Below are 19,397 nucleotides of genomic sequence, written 5' to 3' on the forward strand. Positions count from 1 at the left end.
TTTTGCTTCGGTTATCTTCTAATTAATAACAAAAAAACAGCGTAGGCACACGACACAGATTGTGTATCATGGTAATCTGATTTCACTGTTGTCTTCCAGCTGTCACATTGCTCACGTATTGTAAAAAATATGGTTAGAGCCACACTGGAGTTCTGCGTGTTATCCATCATCAACTACAGAGTATTAAATGCAGGTTAAAAGTTTCAGACTTCAGCATCATGAGCAGCTTCTGTCATGCAAGAACTGAGTTACGAGTGGTGCTCTGAATATTTTTGATAAAAATGGCATATGCATGTTTATTTAAGTGCTGTGAATCCACTACTTTAAAGTGGCTAAGAGCCAGTCATACAGATAATGATATTTCATCCTCTCCGTGATGCATCAAATTGCACACTCTGGGAAGCAAAGCCTGTGAGCTCCTCTAAAAGTCAGCCTACCTTCTACCTTTTCTTTTAGTGAAAAAGCCTCCCTCATCTTTCCATATTTCTCACATATTTAGACATGCTGTCAGGGAAAATCTTAGTCAAAGTCCATCTTCATGTCAACGTTATTACGTGTTAGAAGGCTGATGGCCCATTAATAATGTCTCGCTGATTCTGAGCAAGCTGTGGTGGACTCTACTGAATTATACTCTGTGCAAGTGATGTGACAGCGAGTGGCTATTACGAGCTGCCTGCTGTTTTTTGCTGATCAACAGGGAATTCAGCTAGATCTCAGCTTAGCTAAAGAACTGCAGTCAAGCGCCTCAAGTGCCTCCAACTTCTAGCATTTCCCAAGACATCTGGTGGGGTATACTGCTTCTCAGGGGAAGATGAGAAAGACTTCTGCCTCGCTTTGCCCGTCTCATCATTTTTCGTTGGTAATCTGCATTTAGCGAAGAGTCAGGCAGACAGACCATAACACTAGTCAGCTGTTCAGTAGCTGTGTGCAAACCTGTGTGAAAGTGCAAAACCTAACGTGATCATTCCTCCTTTTTTTATTTCAGTTTGGATTACACCCCCCATCCCCCCCCCCCAAAACTGAAACTGAAATGGCTTTTTGTACTAACCAAATTTTGCAGAGAGAGAGGGGAAGCCTGATAAACGCTTGGAATAATTACTAAAAGTCAGCACTAAATGTATCTATACTAGTGTCATGGTCCGCGGCCCGGCGTCTGAGGTGCTGATGGGATGCCCACTCCCGTGGGCGTGGCCGCTGACTCCACACCTGCATCCCATCCCAGGCGATCACCAGGTGGACCATTTAATCCTGCCCAGCCTGCTGCTCCACGCCAGTCCGTAATCGTCCTTCAGCGGTAACGCACACCTACGGGAAAGTCCTTAGGCAATCCTATCCGTGTGAACTAGTACTAACTCTGCCTTGTATACCCAGATCACTGCTCGGCGTGTTTTGAGTCACCAGCCTGTCCACCTGCCTGTCCAGAATTTGGATCACGATCAACCCCAGCCGCCTCGCCCTTTCTGGAGCTTCTCCCCACGGACCCTCACCCCTCCCTCCGGTTCCCTTGGCCCCGCTATCATCGTAAGACGCGTACACTACCTCCCCTCGTATGCTGCCGGTTTACCCGCACCCCAATAATCCTTTTTTCTTTTTCTGTTTCAGCCTCCCACGGTCCCGCTCTCGGCGTTTCCTGCGCGATTCTTCTCCCGGTCCCTCGGTTTCTCTGGTTCCGTGCGTTTTCTCCCTTCTACTCTCCCGGGACACTCTCAGTTATAATAAAGTTTATTTTTTCTCTCGTACCGCTGTGTGTGTGTTCTGCTCCTGGGTCCAGCTTGTGTGTTGAACTTCGGTTCTTGACAGTACGGACTGGCCAGTATGGACCCAGCAGATCCACTCCGCTCCGCCATTAATAAGCAGGGCGCTATTCTCAGTCGCCACGACCAGCAGCTTCAATCGCTCCAGGACCGCTACCAAGAGCTCAGTGACACTCGGGAACAGCTGCGAACCAAGCCGCCCGATCCCGTGCCCCACGGCGTTTCGCCTCCGCCTTTGGAGCCCTTCCACAGGGAGTTAGACCTGTGTGGGGGGTTCCTTTTTCAATGCTCCCTGTTCTTCAGCCGCACGCCACACGCCTTCCCCACGGATGCAGCTAAAATCTCCTATTTTGTAGCTTTATTACGGGGACGTGCTTTAACGTGGGCTGAGGCCTATTTAACATCTCACTCCATTCGTGATTGCGATTACGATGATTTCCTGGAGGAGTTCCGGGCTACGTTCTCCCCTCCGGTCTCGGAAGATGACGCCACACAGAAGTTGCTGGGGCTCCGTCAGGGGTGGCGCAGTATCGCGGAGTACCTAGTCGAGTTTCGTACCAGAGCGGTCGCCGTGGGTTGGCCCGATTCAGCTCTCCGTGGGGTTTTTTTACGGTCACTAACCGACCAGATGAAGGACCAACTAGCTTTTCACGAAGAGACTAAATCCTTCGAAGAATTGGCTTCCCTCGCCCGTAGGATCGATAGACGCCTGCGGGAGAGGGATGCTGAGCGGCGGCTTAAACCTATGGGCTCCGTATTGCGCCCCGGGATCAGTGTTTCTCCGCCCACGCCCACGGCTGCGTGTGCGCGCTCTCCGTCGCCTCCCCCGCCCGAACCCATGCAGATCGGACGCTCTCGGCTTTCTCCGGAGGAGAGGGAATGCCGATTTCGGGCTGGAGAATGCCTGTACTGTGGGAGGCCCGGTCACCGCATCGCTGTCTGCCCGGTCCGCCCAAACGACCGGTAAGTCCGGGGATACGGGTGGGCAGCACGTTAAGCACTACTAGACCCCGATTATTACTGTCCGTTACCCTCGTAACTAATAACCAGACCTTTACATGCTCCGCGCTGGTAGACTCCGGGGCGGAACAGAATCTTATGGATGAGAGACTGGCTAAGAAATTAGCTGTGTCCCTCACACCACTCGAGCCGCCCATCCCTGCGTCCACGTTGAATAATCAAGTGTTTGCTTATATCACCCACCAAACTGCACCCGTACAGTTAGTCACATCAGGGAATCACCAGGAGCAGTGGCGCAGTTGGTAATGACACGGGTCTGCAAGCCAAAGATCGTGGGTTCGATTCCACCTTGTCCAACATGTTTTTTTCCCTACAAATTAATACACTGTCACAGACCAGTAATTCATATTCATCATTTATTACAATTCTGCAAACTGTTATGATTTTACCAGCTTTTCTAATATGGACCTCACATTCTTAACACTCCATGGCACAAATACTCTTCCCTTTAGGCTCTGTGTATGTGTGTGTGTATCAATATTTCTCCCATTTTAAAGTATTACTCCTCTATAATTGTATTTCTGTTAAATCAAAGTACTTTTACTACATCTTAGTACTTCTGCTCAATCATAGTATTTCTGCTAAATCATAGTATTTCTGCTACTTTTTGGTACTTGTGCTAAATACAGTATTTCTGCTAAATCATACTATTTCTACTATATTATATTTTTCTTTCTAAATATAGCATTTCTGCTATATAATTGTATTTATGCTATGTTATAATATTTGTGCTAAACCAGAGTATTTGTGCTGAAACATAGTATTTCTGCCAAATGATAGTATTTCTGTCAAATTATAGTATTTGTGCTAAAACATAGTATTAATTTAAAATTACAATATTCATAGTTCATCACAGTGTCTCTGGTAAATCACAATATTTCTGCTAAGTTCTGCTATGCTATTGTATTTCTGCCAAGTATTATGTTTCCTCTAAGATATTGCAGTTCTGCTAAGTTATTACATTTTAGCAAACTTCTTTTGCTTCTGCAAAGTTTTTACAATTTCTGCAACTTTTCAGCTTTTTCAGCTAGTTTTTGCAGACAGCTTCAGCTTAAAGCATCCACACTGCATTTTCGCAGGAAATGCAAATTTTTCTAGTAAAGTTTATTTTCTCTCTCGTACCGCTGTGTGTGTGTTCTGCTCCTGGGTCCAGCTTGTGTGTTGAACTTCGGTTCTTGACAACTAGCATACTAGCCTTAAAATACTACATCTGTGAGACCATGCACACACACACACACACACACACACACACACACACACAGATTTTATATAGTGAGCATCCATCACTGGTGGTTTTACTCCCATGAAGGGGGTTAAACCTGGAACTTGCCCACTGAGAAAGCGAGTCTCAGGGGCAAGGTGGTGGAAATATGGGGTAAGAATGTGGGCCATGCATTTTGCCTGTTCAAATGTGTCTGCATCAACAAAGGAACTCCTGAGTATTAGCAGGGCACAGTGATCTCTCAAAAGCTGTGAGTCACAAAAAAAAGAAAAAAAAGTGCAATTAATGTCTGTCAGTCAGCAGCTCTCAGCGTGGCAATAATACCCAACGTAAATGTCATGACCAAACCACGGGGCTGAGCAAACACACACACGCACACACTTATAAAAGGGAGTCAATTCTCTCTGGGTGGGCAATATTCAGCTGACAACTTTATTGCTGAGCAACCTCAGAGGATGAACTTATAATTCTGGAGAAGAGCCAAAAATTCCCATAATGCCTTCTTATTAAAGGTCATAACTCAAAAGCCTCATAAAAGTAATGGACATCGGCGTGGTGGTGGACAGAGCCGCGGACGCGCACATATAAACAAACAGAGATCCAGTACATTGTAGATCATTTGGAGTTTTTAAGGATAACTTCAGAAAAGAAAACTCAACACTTTTGGTTTCACATAATGGTTCTTTGACCCACGCTCGACAAACACACAGCTTCTAGTGTTAATCTCAAGTGAGTCATGGTACAGTCGGAGGGATCGCTAAATGCACAAAGAATAAAATGTTAATGTGCTTTGAGAACTTTTTCCCCCAGAGTGCAAACACATCTTTTTAGGCCTGTGTGTGTGTGTCTGTGTGTAAGTGCACGTGTGTTGCAAGTGCGCACACATGCGTAGTTGTTTTGCTCAATCATCAGCATTGTTTCTGCAAGTCATCTGTTGGCCTTAGATAACTCATTCGTTATTAGGCCAGTCTTTTACCATGCCGGTTATCTGCCACAGCTCTGAAAGGATTTTTAAAAAGGTCTGTTTCACCATTAGAGAGATTTATTTAAACTAATGCATCAGGTTCCCTTCTGGAACTGTTAAAACAAGGAAACATCTTAAACTTTAAGGAGCTGAACTCTGCCGACCTGTGAGAATATGTTTAGCTGTTAAGGTAAACAAACTAAATGTCATACTCTGTGAAAATGCTATTTTCATGAAGAGACAGCGCAGCTTAACCACTTTGTTTACTTTTTTAAAAGAGTTTGAAATGAATGTGAATCCACATGGATGAGAAAATAGGTGAATGAATGACTGAAGCTCCTGGTACAATGTAAATGTCAGTGTCATGCTGAACTCTCCCATTGTTCAGAGCCTGGTTATGCACTTCTGAGTCTCAGCTCAGGGTCACGTTTATACTACATTGGAAGGAAGCATTTTTTACTTTATGTGCACCGACTATGTCAGGCCACAGATTCAATAATATGAAATACTTCAACTACATATGAAGCTGCGAGAGAGGTGACAAAACCGCACTCTTCCTTCACCCTGAACACCAGCTGTATGTGGATGCATTGACCTTTGCCGCTTTCCTCCATCTGTTCATTTCAAGAAATGGGCAGCACATAATGCACTCTCCCACTGAAGATATGTGCACACACAAACAGAGACATACAAAAAAAAATCCTACAAAGTCGTAATTATCCAAGGACCAAATACATTTGCTTTTAAAATAGTCTCAGTTGTTGGACTATCTTCGAAAACATAGTCAAATAAAATATCTCATATTATTTCAGAATAGTCCTACATCTCTTAGAAAGCTAAAAATATGAAAATGCTTCTAAGACGTTTGGTCAAAAAGGGATTTTGTCTTTTCAACTTTTCAATTTTATATTGACTTGTTAAGCTAAATGTTACAGTATTTCCCAAAAAGATGACAAACAGAAGTCTTCTTTAATAGAAGATGATCTTTTTTCCACTACATATGGAGGAAACCAGCATGAGTTGCTAACATATTGTGTTGGAAGCTAACATAATGGGCATCTATTGAGATTCATTCCACCCACTGATTGCTCTGTGTTCAGAACAAAAGACACAGAATGTGAGACAAATAAACAGAAACAGAGACTTGCTGAAGGGAAACATCGTTATATAATGTGTAGAACATATGCAGTTCTATACACATCCAGTTGGTTGTAAAGTCATATGTCTTAGGTTTGGATTTAGGATGGGTGTTCTTGTAAATGTAAACTTACTGGTTTCATTGCCCTGGTATATAAATTTTTCTTCTTTTTTTTTTGGTTTTTCCTTTTTTTAATATCTGAGAGAGAAATGCCACCTGAAATACATTTTGCTTTAGCAAGCAGGTTGCAACAAACAGCTCTTGAAGTCACTCCACCCATTCACCAGTGACTGATTTTACAGTGGGACAAACTCCAGCTCCAATGTTTGGAGTGCAGTAGGTGACAAAAACCCTTCTTCTACTCTGAGATCTGCTGCAAGCGTTGAAAGCAGGGCTACTCTGACCAAAATGTCCAGCAAAAGCAGAATTGGTTCATGTCAGCTGCAGTCAAAGGACCAGAAACTTGCCTGAGAGGCAAACGATTACATTGCCTGGTTATTTGTCACAAGATCCCCACCCCAGAATTTCTAATGATCATGACATAAGCTGTACGATGAAATAACACATTTGCAGGAATGAACTTAATGATATCATCGCCTTTGTTATATGCAGACTTAAATTTGTGCTGGCATGTGCTGATGTCTCCCGAGCACTCCAAACAATCGATGATGTTCTTTATGAACTCAGCTTCTCTCCATGTCACGCTGTTTATGCTTTCCTTATCAATCAAATTTTGCTCCCGGCATGCACCGAGAAGAGGGTGATGAAAGGCAACGAAAGATGAGAGTGCGAAGAGGAGAGGATTATCACCCTTCTGCCCTTAATGCATCTACCTGATTACTTTTTACACCTCAGGAATGAATACATACATCCTCTGTCTATTAATGGCAATCTGGCGAGAGGAAGTCAAAGTACTGTGGCATTATGATGGATCTGAGCAGGATGCAGGCTATTGCACCGATAGGTAAATGAAATCGCAATGTCAGTCTGGCTACGGGAGAAAGAGAACATTTACATATACCAGATGGAAAAATGTGTACATAATAATGATGTTCCAGCACTCTTATGCATAGAGGGCTGGAGTGCAGAGATTTGACCACCCACTGAAGCAAGAGAAGAGACAAGAATGACCTTTTTTATAACAAGAGAAATGGAATGGCTTGGCAGATACTATGTGTGTGCATCTGTGTGTGTTTGTGTGACTGGTTTGTTTTGTGAGTAAGGCCTTTTACCATCAGTTAGCCGCCTGATGCTGACAGTGCTCTGCAGCTGAACCACAGCAGAGCGATCCGGGACCTGCTTTGACATTTTCAACTTGATTCATTAATTCATGGTTGGCAGTCTTGGTGACAAGCGCACTTAAACGAGCTGCACACCCCGGCTGCACATCTACTTGAAATGTATGGTTTATATTTCATGAAGTCATTCACAAAGGATGGAAATGTGAACAGATTCAGTCCACGATAATAAAGCTTTACCATAAACTAATGGCTGTAAATATGTTTGCTTTTTTTTTTTAATCCTTCCTCGAAGGATGTTAACCATGTAGAAACTGTGCTGGTGAGATCCTCAGACAATCTTTTAAATTTTAAATGAAAAATAAATCCTCCCGCATTTGAAAGTGACTGAGACAAGCATGCGCTTCCTGTGCTTGTAATATTCTTGGGGCGGCTGCCTTGGTGTTAAATCCAGATATGTCCCAGGGGCACCTCCTCTAAGCCCCAGAGAGTGAAGCTGGTCGGGTGGTGAGGTCCTTGAGGATAATGCCTAATGATGCTGTGCTTTCAATTGTATTATCTGAATCTTTATGAAGGCAAGAATCATTGTGGGGGATTAACAGATGCATAGATGCTCATCGAAGCTGTTGACATATATGAGTAAAGCTACACTGCATTCCTTTTTCAACCCTGTCTATTTCATATTTATGTAAAAGTAATTAGCTACAGGAAATAAATGTTGTAAATGAAAAGTATCCTTTTCCATGAACAGGATGCTGTCAGCTATCAACAGGAAACTGACGCTACAATTTGCACACACTCACCAAAAGTGTACAACAGCAGATTTGAAAAATCCTGCCTGGTTGGATGACTTTTGGTATTTGTTCTGCAATTTTTTGATGGTAGTTTTCTGGTGGCTGCATCCTGCAGGCGCTCCATGTACTCAAATGACCTCCACAACCACCAGATGTTAATCTAATACAGCACCTTTGGGATGTGGTGGAAGGGAAAATTCTCATCTGTAGCAACTGTGTGATGCTACATGTGAAAATGGACCAGAATCTCTTCTGATTATTTTCAGCATCTCATTGAATCTATGCCATGAAGGCAAACGTGGGTCCAACCTAGCACGGTGTACCGTTATTTATCTTATATTACACAGAAGCGACCTTTTTGCAGGATGTCCAGGAAATTTCCACAAAGAACTAGATGTGATTAAATATGACTTTTCAAATGAAATCAAAAAAAGGGACATGACTTAAAAGGAAGGAACGCTGTAAAGACCAATAAATGTCAATATACGTGTGAAGTCATGCTGGTATGATTTGAAAAATCAGCCAGCTTGTACATTTCAACCACTTTGCAATACAGTAAGCAAAATTACACAAGTTGCGGTTACACTGACCTGAATGCAATAGAGCACCTTTAAGATGTTGTGCCACAGGAGACACCTATATGGATGTAAAGGGGATCTAATCAAGTACTAGAAAGGTGTAACGAATGACTGTATGTATCATTTTAAATTTTTTTATTATTTTATGATTTTTTTCAAAAAAGTATGCTTTATATTTATTTCAAGCAAAAATATTAATGAGAATTATAACAATACTGAACAATACTGTGAAGGAACTTTCACGAGTAAACCATATGAGACGTGTAGGTCTTATAAGACTAAGGTTAAAAAGCCTTTTAGTGCAATGTTAGGGAAAATATTTCACTATTCAGTCATTTTGTACTGAACAATACTGTATTACAATAGTGTACAATAAGCTAGAAACTCCCAACATAAACATACTAATGTAAAATCATTTCAGGAAAACCACAATATTCTTTATTGAGTTTGAATTTATTGCAAGATTATTTGTATTAGAAAACACCCGTTTCAACCAGCTGTACCTCATTTAATAAACTGAAGTATAAAATAATCCAATCGTACAACATAAACAGTGTGTTCAAATATCTCTGGGTACTCACTGGTAAATCCATTACTTCATATTCAGTTTTCTTGAGTCTGTCTAAATGAGGCTGCATTATGTGCAGCTCAATACGTCGTGTGCATTTATCATTCTGATGTGCTGATATGAGGACACATAAAGCCTCTCTGCTTGCTGTGCAACATGCATGCACACGCCTTTGTGTTGTGGTGCTTTTTTGTGTGTTGTGGTGAGATTTTAATCCAAAAGTGATTGTAAAGACAAGAGTCATAAATCTCTGTCCCTCTGGGTCCGCATCAAGAAGGGATATATAACCACGGGCCATTTCATTATTTGAGTTTTTCTGTGTGTGTATCTGCGTGTGTATTTGTATCCTTTGTACATGTATCGCGTAAGCGCGTAAATATGCATCACGTGCCTGTGTGCTAGCAGAATTAAATATATACAGCTTGGTTTTTAAAACAAGCTCCACAAATGCAATTTTAGCCACAGAAGACGACTCATATGACTTTTGAAACGACAGGCTGTGATCACTATATTAATTAAAGCTGGGTGTGTAAAGAGAGTGGACACCTTCAGGAAGAAAGAGGAAACTTCACAAATGCAGAGATATGGAGAATTAAACTCATCTTCTTGTCAGGTAGAAAGATGTTTACCATCAGTCTAGACACTAATGCATGCCCCCCATTTAGCCTTAATTCTCTTTCACTTGGCTTGCAAACTGACTAAGAGAGTGGGCATGCCGTAGCCAAATGTCACCTTGAATGAATAAAGTAATTAAGCAATGCTCTTGCCATGATTAGCCGATTACCTCACTGGTCATCCGTCATCTGAATTTTACCATCCAGCAGTACATACTCTATAAATACCATAATGGACATGTGCAGGGCTTTCTGAAGTAAAGTGATTACAACACTAATAACAGCTTTCAGCTTTATATAAGACAATATACCTGTGAGTGTCTGAGCACTCTGAGTAGAGGGTGGATCCGGCAGCACTTGTGTCATAGAGTTAAATAGATATACAGAACTTCTTCAGTCTCTTATAGCGCAGATAATTACTAAGAAGAGATGCTGTTGCAAAGCAGAAACAGTTTAGGTCCCCAGATGAATATCCATTATCAGGTCCTGGGTAGAACTCTTTTCTTGCAATATATGCGATAGAACATTTCGTAGTTTTCCTGTGCTGTCACTTCCTTATTGAAATGCTCACCTGGAGACTAAAAAGAGGCTTTTCATCCACTCCCCATCAAAGATTTTATGCAAGTTTATCCAACCATTCACTCTCACATTTCTGGCTACCCTACAGATAGCTGGGATAGGCTCCAGCCTTCCCCTCAACCCTAAATTGGACCAGCGGAAAGAAGTGGATGGTTAGATATTTAGCCAAAATGCAGTATAGTAGTTCAACTCGATTCAAAAAGTACTTGCTGCTTCGTTCACAGCTGCTGACATTTGAGCCATGGTTTACCTGAAAAGAAAACCATTTTAAACAGATATCATGGGGCAGCACAGTGGTGCAGTGGTTAGCATTGTTGCTTCACAGCAAGAAGAACCTCATGGAGTTAATGACGTTAGGTTAATTGGAGACTAATTTGGTGACCCTGATCGTAGCGACCCATGGATCAACTTTGCAGCAACTTTAAGCTAGCTAACCTTACCTATTAGCATTCACCTTTGCACTGACAATGAAGGATTGCTTGTGCTTCACCTTCCAGATGGCAGAATCATTGACCCGTCCAAATCAATAACACATATAACCTCCAATACTTTACTGTACTTTGTGAAAAACTACCTGTGAAAAAATTGGCTGATTTATTGATCTCCTATAATATTTTTTAAAGTCTGATAATTTATAATTTTATAATTACAATTTTGATAAACACACACACACACACACACACACACACACACACACACACTAGGGGCAAAGTAATAATTTAATTCTATGCCAGGCCAACCTGTAAACCGCCAAGCTAACTTTGTATGCTAACCCTTTGTGTTGTAACACAAACCAGACTAGTTATACAATTGGCTGCTTTATTAAAAAGTCAAAAGATTCTATTCAATAGATTGAAAACATTCAAATACAAAAAAGGCCACACAGATACTCATTAATTCTCAGAGAACAGATGCTACAACAATTAAAGTACACACGTCTCCCTGTGGTGAGGTCTTTTCTGGTTTTTATTTATACCTTCTCCCTTTCTATTTCATCATTCCTTATACTCTTCCCATTGATTTCACAGTTAATGTATCTCTTAATGTGTACATGGTATATGCAACTTTTTGTGTGGGACATTACAGCAAGCATAACAAATGTTAAATGCATGGATACTGAAAGGTCCATTAACTCCTGCTTGCTACATTATTGCTGGTCAAGTTGACTGTTCACAGCAGGGAAAAACAGCCCTCAGGCCACCAGGAAACGCTTCGGTGGGCGGTCTGCTCCCGGGGAGTTTCACATTTACTGAGTTTTGTAAAAAAAAAAAACACTCTTTTTTTGTTTGTTTTGTTTTGCTTTTTACATTTATTTGTGCCCTGTACATGTATTTTTGTCCACAAAATATTTACTTTTATTTTGTTTTGGTGTACCAAGTTATTTCTTTGGTAGGACTAATTTATATTTGGCTTTTCTTCTCATGCCTGCTCACTTTGAGTAAAACACCAGAATTATGCTAAGCTTTGACTGAAATAAATACATCTAGAACTATTCATATTTTCCTTCACGCTACTCCAAGTCAAGTCAAAACACCATGTTTTATGTGAAAATGAACATAGATTCAATTGGATTATATTAAAGTTAATGTCTTGGCACTCAACAAGCACCAGTACCATTTAATGTGTTTTCCAGATAGAAAAACATGTCAGAAAAGCTGAACGAATGGTTTTGATGTTGTATGCCAAAAGATAATTGCAGTCACAGAACAAAATAAAGCAGAATTGAACTTTATGGGAGATTTTATTGAAATGTCACTTACATTTTCTAATGTACAACAAACTGACAGGAATGAGAATTTCTGAAACTATATAATTGCATCTAACCACCCAGTTCTAATTTCAATGTGTTTGCCTTCTCCATCTCTAGTTCAAACCAGACCTCAAAGCCACTCGCAGAGTCATTGAGGGAAACTGAGAAATCAAAGCCCTCCCATTTGCTCTTGATATGGTTCATGGCAGCGGGAGAGAGTCATTTTAATAATCTGAGCCTTTATCATTACCGTTCAAGACAGAGGTAAATGAAAACTTCTGAACCTTGGATCACATAATCAGTCGGATGATGGCTGGAAAATAAAATCTGAAAAGCACCATGCTGATAGAGACACAGATAAACAGGCGTGCAGAAATGTTTGCACAAAGACGCACTTCATAAAACCTTATTAAGTGTTCTGTTAGGCTCATGCACAAACCTGGTAGACACACATATTACAGATAATCTTGACTAAAATGATATTAAAAAACCAGACGATAAAACACATAAGGACAATAGTTTATAATCAAAAACTAGAGAGACGCCAACATCACACAAACAAAGGTGACCACGTCCCTGTTCCCTGTGTCCCCAACCAGAGATCTTCCCACATTTACTGTAACTATGACAAAAACAGTGTTTTCTATGATCCATACAAACACATGAAAGCTATAAAGTAATTGTAAAACTCAATGGTCATAACATGACTTCCCTATAAGTTTAAAAGAGCTGCATTGAAAAGATAACACAGTTGGGCACAGTGATTATGTTAGGGTAGCGTGGATGACTAAAATCTTGCTGTAGGCTATGACTTAAGACATTAAGAAGGACTCAGATGGATAACTAAGAAACTGGGTATGCTCAGCATTGTAAAAATAGATAAAAATAGTGGTCTTGGTTTTTTTTTATGCTCTATCTGCAGTTTCTGCTACCTTTGTTTCACCACACTGCTTTGCTCACTGATCGGAGAAGCAGCCTCTGCCTGTTTTTGACACTGAACAGTGGTCTCCAATGTTGATAGACTGCTCAGTAAGACTACCAAGTGTAGCATACTGCAGTATTCAACTTGGTACATTCGGAAACTTTTTGTTTTTCAACAGAAAGCAAATGTCTTACCTCATTTCGATTTTGCAAATCTCCCCTTCTAGGCTGCACAGATGCATCTGCAGGATCTCCTCTACTGTGTAGTAACAACAAGCCTTCACTTTGAATTAAATTTGGGAGAACTAAAGTCAAATTTTCTCTTATGTTGGAATAGTTTGTGTCCACTTATCTACTTATTGAGAAAAGTCAATGTAAATCAATATTAAGCTGTTCTCATTGATCACCCTCACCAGACGTCTTTTCCAGAATCCCTCCTTATATGTGGCACTGGGGTCACTGAATGGTTCAATTAATAAATATGAAAGTGCTGTGAATCACATGCTATGACTTTCACACTTGGCAGATTTTAACTGAAAACATATGGGAGCCTTTTGGACACATCAGGCCGTCTCCACAACCATCTTCAAAAAAACAAATAAAGAAATATTCTACAGGATATAGTGTGCTTTTTAGGTACCATGATACCAGGCAACAGATCAGTTTCTTCACTTGTGTGATTTAAATGAGGCCTTTAACATAAAAAGGTAAACAGTAATACTGGATACTTTCTGCAACCCTCTGATAACTTGTTTTCCACGTGACCATTCCTGCAGCAGGTCTTCTAAATCTCTCTGGTCCACTCGTACCTGTGTGTTCAGAAATAATGGTCTTTCACTAGTCTGACCGCTCTCCTGTCTGAGCTCTCTGTCACAAGTGCAGCAAACCGAGAGCCTGCTTACGACTGCAAAAACAAGTTTAGTCAGCAACAGCAACGGACTTTAACAGTACAACGAGGATCAAAGCATTTAGCAATGAGCACCAACTCTCCAGGGGAGCAGCTGTGTTTCCCTATCAGCAACAATGCGAAGTCAATAGCAGTAGCCACATGCTTCTGAACTGCTTGGTCGAACAGCAGCACCTCGGGACCAACAGTACTGGTAACTGGACAACACTAAACTGGGCAAAGCACAGAAAGTGTGTCTATGGCCAAGTGAAAGACTATTTAATGTTAACCCATTTACTTCAGCTCATATATTTAATTTATGTTAATGTGATCTGTATTGTTTCTCAAACTTTTTCTGGAATGCCCAACTTCAGAAGAGAAAAAAAGCTGCATACTTTACAATTTTTCATCAATTATTAACAGCAAAAATGACTCAAAGTTCCGTTTTAGTAAAATAAAGGTCTAGGATAGGGGTGTCAGACAAAAGGCCCCAGGAGCCACAAGCACATTAGCCAAGACCCCAATCTGGCCCATTGGTTGGCTTTGGAAAATGAAATAGATGGCATCAATTTTAGACTTTTACCAGTGTTTTCAAAAGTGGTAACACTTTTCCTCCAGACGTACAGTTGAAATTGCACTTCATTTTCTTATATTAAGATTAAATGTGTTGTTAAACATCGTAACAGTGACAGAAAGGGGTGCCTAACTGGTCCTGACCAATTAACATCAAAGTGGTTTCCGATATAAAATGAGTTTGAAACACCTGGTCTAAATAATAGCATCAACAACTATTGATTACTCTTATCTATTTTGCTTAAAAAAATACCATAATTTTCCTTGCTATTTATTTCATACATCTATCCATCCTCTTTCACCAGAGGTGGCCGGTCTGGTGTCATGGTGTGAGGACAACAACCTCACCCTCACCACTGATAAAACAAAGGAGATGATGGTGGACATAAGGAGAAGAAGAGGCCTCACCAGCTGCTGTTTATCCGAGAGAGTGAAGTGGAGAGGGTGAGCAGCTTTAGGTACCTGGGCGTTCACATCAGTGAGGACCTCACCTGGACACTGAACACCACACAGCTGGTCAAGAAGGCTCAGCAGCAGCTGTATTTCCTGAGGAGGCTGAGGAAATTTGGGATGTCAGCCAAGATCCTCAGCAGCTTCTACAGCTGCACTGTGGAGAGCACACTGACCAGCTGCATCACTGCATGGTACGGCAGCACTAGTGCTATGGACCAAATGCCTGCAGAGAGGGGTAAGAACTGTGGAGAAGATCACCAGGACCCTGCTGCCCTCTCTGCAGAGCATCTACCATTGTCCAGAGTCCAGAGCTGCCTCCATCCGTAGAGACCCCACACACCCTCACAGACTGTTCACACTTCTGCCCTCGAGACGAAGGTTTAGAAGTGTGAAGTCCAGGACATCTAGACTCAACAACTCCTTCTTCCCCACTGCTATCAGACTCCTGAACAGCACCTACCTCAACTGCAGTTTGCACATTAGCACAATTTGCACACTAAGTTCATTTTGCACATTAATCCTTTGTACTTCCTTGACAACTGTACTTCCATTGACAACTGTATACCTCTTTTACTATTTTTATCCCTATTTTTACCTTATTTATCTTAACATCGTGTCTTCATTTTATCCTTTATTCTTGTTCCTTCAACCCTACCTAACTTGGCATTTGTGTATGGACAGCAAAGGAAGAATTTCATTGCACAGAGAAATGCTATTTCTTCTGTACACATGACAACAAACACTTCGAATCTTGAATCTTTGAAATGTTTTAATTTTTATTTGATTTTAAGAGGTTGGCAAGAATACAACAGGTCACCTGCTGCACGGCTATATATCATAGTATTATTGTATATTATCAAATTTACTATTATAAATGATAATTATACAATGAATAAGAATAAAACACATGAAACAATAATTAGCTCCTTCTTTATTCAGCCAGTCTTAACTAGATCTGTCCCTTGTTTTCATTTTATAACTAACTACAAGTGTGCATAGGAAGGAAACTTAATCCACACAGAGAGCCTTTCTATTCAAAGAAAAAAGATCTAGGAGAAAATCCTGGTTTAGACGGTAATAGCCGATATCTTCCTCACAGTAGCAATGCGAGATCTAGATTTGATGTGTAAGGTTACAGGTAACTGCACCTTCTTTTGACATGCATTAAAAAAAAGGTGGAAAGTTTGATAAGGAAAAGAGCAGACAGTGAGAGTGGAAAGAGGAAAGTTCTTTTCAGGTCAGCTCACGCTTGCCAGAAGGTTCCTGCATTAATTAGACAGAAACGTGTATGTGTGAAAGACAAAAACGAAAAAGGAAGAAAGAGACAGTGTGATACTGCATGTGTGGATATTGTGTGAAATTGTGTATGTGAGCATGCTTAAGTGTGTCGTAATTGGCACGAAGGCAACGCGGAGGGCAGGATGAGGCCCTCTTCTTCTCACATATTCCCCCTCTGCCTGAGCATTGTCATAAATCCAGATAAGGGTTTACTTGACAACAGCAATTGACCTTTTCCTTCATTTAGTCCGCACCACATCACAGCTGAATACTGAAAGAAATGTACAGGCAATCAGATGAAAATACAAAGAAAAGCAAGATAGACAGAAAGATAGTGGAGTACACAGATAGATAAATGACATTTAATCATTAAAACTAACAAGAACTTACTGTTTTAAATGGTTCACTTTATGAACACGTTTTCCTAACAACATTTTAGCTTGAATTGGAGTAATTAAGCCAAATCTGAAGAAAGCCCTGGCTGGCCTGGATGTTCTTCAGATTCCCTCTTTTAATTGGCCTGCTAACATGAAAGCCTTGCCAAGAACACAGGTCCTCTGTTAACATGGTTCGTATTTTTACTCGATACATATACTGTGGCTGTAACACGCCTTCAGAAACTTTAATGTTATAACGGTGGAAGGAAAGTGGAATCAAATTGCTACCCTTACCACCTTCATTCAAATAACAAACCTTAATTTATGTGTACCTATGTGTTGCCCAGATATTTACAAAGGTGAGCATTTTGACATGGGCGACAGCGCCAGTCCTCAACACAAATCTCGCAACCATGTGCTTTCATTTCTTTGAAACACAAAAACAAGCTCCGGCGTTCAGAATGTAATGACTGAAAAAGACATTATAAAACAAAACCACATATAAGATGACAGGAAATGAAATGTATTTCATTATACAACTTTTCATCACAAAGACTCAGTCATTCAGACATAGGTGGCTGTGTTCTTTCTCCCCTGCTCTTCTCCCTGTATACTAACTGCTGCACCTCCACCCACCAGTCTGTCAAGCTAATCAAGTTCGCAGATGACACCACCGTTATTGGGCTCATCTCTGACGGGGATGAGTCTGCCTACAGGAGGGAGGTTGAACGTCTGGTGTCCTGGTGCAGCCACAACAACCTGGTGCTGAATGCCCAGAAGACAGTGGAGATTATTGTGGACTTCAGGAAGCACACAGCTCCACTCCCCCCATCATCCTGACTGACACCCCCATCACCTCTGTGGACTCATTCCGCTTCCTGGGTACCACCATCACCCAGGACCTGAAGTGGGAGCCCACCATCACCTCCGTCATTAAGAAAGCCCAGCAGAGGATGTACTTCCTGAGGCAACTGAAGAAATTCAACCTGCCAACACGGACGATGCTGCAATTCTACACCGCAATCATCGAGTCCATCCTCACCTCCTCCATCACCGTGTGGTACGCTGGAGCCACTATCAGGGACAAACAGAGACTGCAGCGTGTTGTGTGCTCTGCTGAGAAGGTGATTGGCTGCAGACTCCCATCTCTGCAGGACCTGTACACCTCCAGGACACTGGGGCGTGCAGCTCGGATCTCAGCTGACCCTTCTCACCCTGGACACAGTCTGTTTGACCTGCTCCCCTCAGGCAGGAGGCTCCGGTCCATTCGCACCAGAACCTCTCGCCATAAGAACAGTTTCTTCCCCTCTGCTGTTGGACACATGAACAATAAACGTACGACTGTTCCCACCACTAACACATGACCCTACGCTGTGTTCACTGCATCATTCCATGTTTGGCACTGATCACCACCTGCACTCATGTATATATCATGTATATATCTATCTATCTACTTAGCACTTTTAATTCTTATTCTCATTTTTATTTTCATGTCTATTTAAGCTTAATTTATAACAGTATTTATGACAGTATGTTTGCACTGAAGCACCGCAGCAATTTCCTAATGTTGTAAACCCGCTCAACATTTGGCAATAAAACCCATTCTGATTCTGATTCTGATTAATAATGTAGTTCTGGAGCATATAATGATGAAATACTGTGATTTGCAATTCATTTACATTTTTATTTGTTATTGACTGCCAGAACTGGAAAAAGCTACATTCATGCACCGTTACAGAAACATTTTCTTCTTTATGTTTTGCTCTATAACATTTTGTATGCCTGCAAAATGCCTGTTAGCACCACAACAGAAGCTTTTATATGCTAGTGGTGCTGCCGGTGTTATTAATATTTTTTAGGATCTCTTGGAAAGGTTCAGAGAGCCATTTCTACTTTATTTGGAAGGTAGAAGAGTGGGGGGGGGGGTGACATGCAGCAATAGCCCCACAAAATTTCTTTTTAATCATCAATATTCATAGTTTGATGATTATTTCACTACGTTGTGTTTATTTATTTATTTGGAGCTCTCCATACAAATGAGAGTGAGGGGGAAACGGAACACGTAAAAAAAATTCCAACACAATACATCAACCAAAAAGATGTTTTTCTTTTAGCTCATCACTCCTGAGCTGACCATGCTACAATAGCAGCAGTTGGAAAATCATGGTAGAGCGTTCATGCATCTACCTGCGCCTACTACTATCTACTGCAGCAGGCTCACAGAAAGCACCTGGACAGTGGTCTCTGTTTAAGTCACAAGTATACAACAGTTATAGTAAAGATTACAAGTTTTACCACTTTTTAATTTCACTGCTGCCATTGTGGATCCAAAAGGCAAGGCTTTGTAGGACTTCTCTGACTTCCCAAGTTGAAAAGAGAACTTGAGGGGACTTTCCAGTTGACAATTCTGGCACAGAATTACCTAGTTTCCAGTTTAAGTGGAATAATTTTCAATCAACTCAAAGTTTTTCATTTAACTTCCACTTATCCTATCTTAGGGCGAGAGGTGAGGTACACCCTGGACAGTTCGCCAGTCTGTCTTTGGGAGGAAGCCAGAGCACCCAGGGAGAACCCACACAAACATGGGTGAACATGCAAGCTCCACGCAGAAAGACCCTGGCCTGATGGTGGAATTGAACTCAGGATCTTCTTGCTGTGAGGCAACAGTGCTAACCACCGTGCCACCCCCA

The 19,397-nt window shown here is 41.3% G+C and overlaps 1 long non-coding RNA gene across 1 annotated transcript; it reads left to right on the forward strand.

Moving 5' to 3' along the window:
• Positions 1-1,143: 1,143 nt before the first annotated feature.
• On the forward strand, positions 1,144-1,790 carry LOC106675032 (uncharacterized). Its single transcript, XR_001341724.3, has 3 exons — positions 1,144-1,294; positions 1,372-1,521; positions 1,603-1,790. It is a non-coding gene; the product is annotated as an uncharacterized LOC106675032 (long non-coding RNA).
• Positions 1,791-19,397: the final 17,607 nt, after the last annotated feature.

Source organism: Maylandia zebra, linkage group LG20, assembly GCF_041146795.1.
Source record: "Maylandia zebra isolate NMK-2024a linkage group LG20, Mzebra_GT3a, whole genome shotgun sequence".
In the NCBI taxonomy this organism is placed as follows: domain Eukaryota; kingdom Metazoa; phylum Chordata; class Actinopteri; order Cichliformes; family Cichlidae; genus Maylandia; species Maylandia zebra.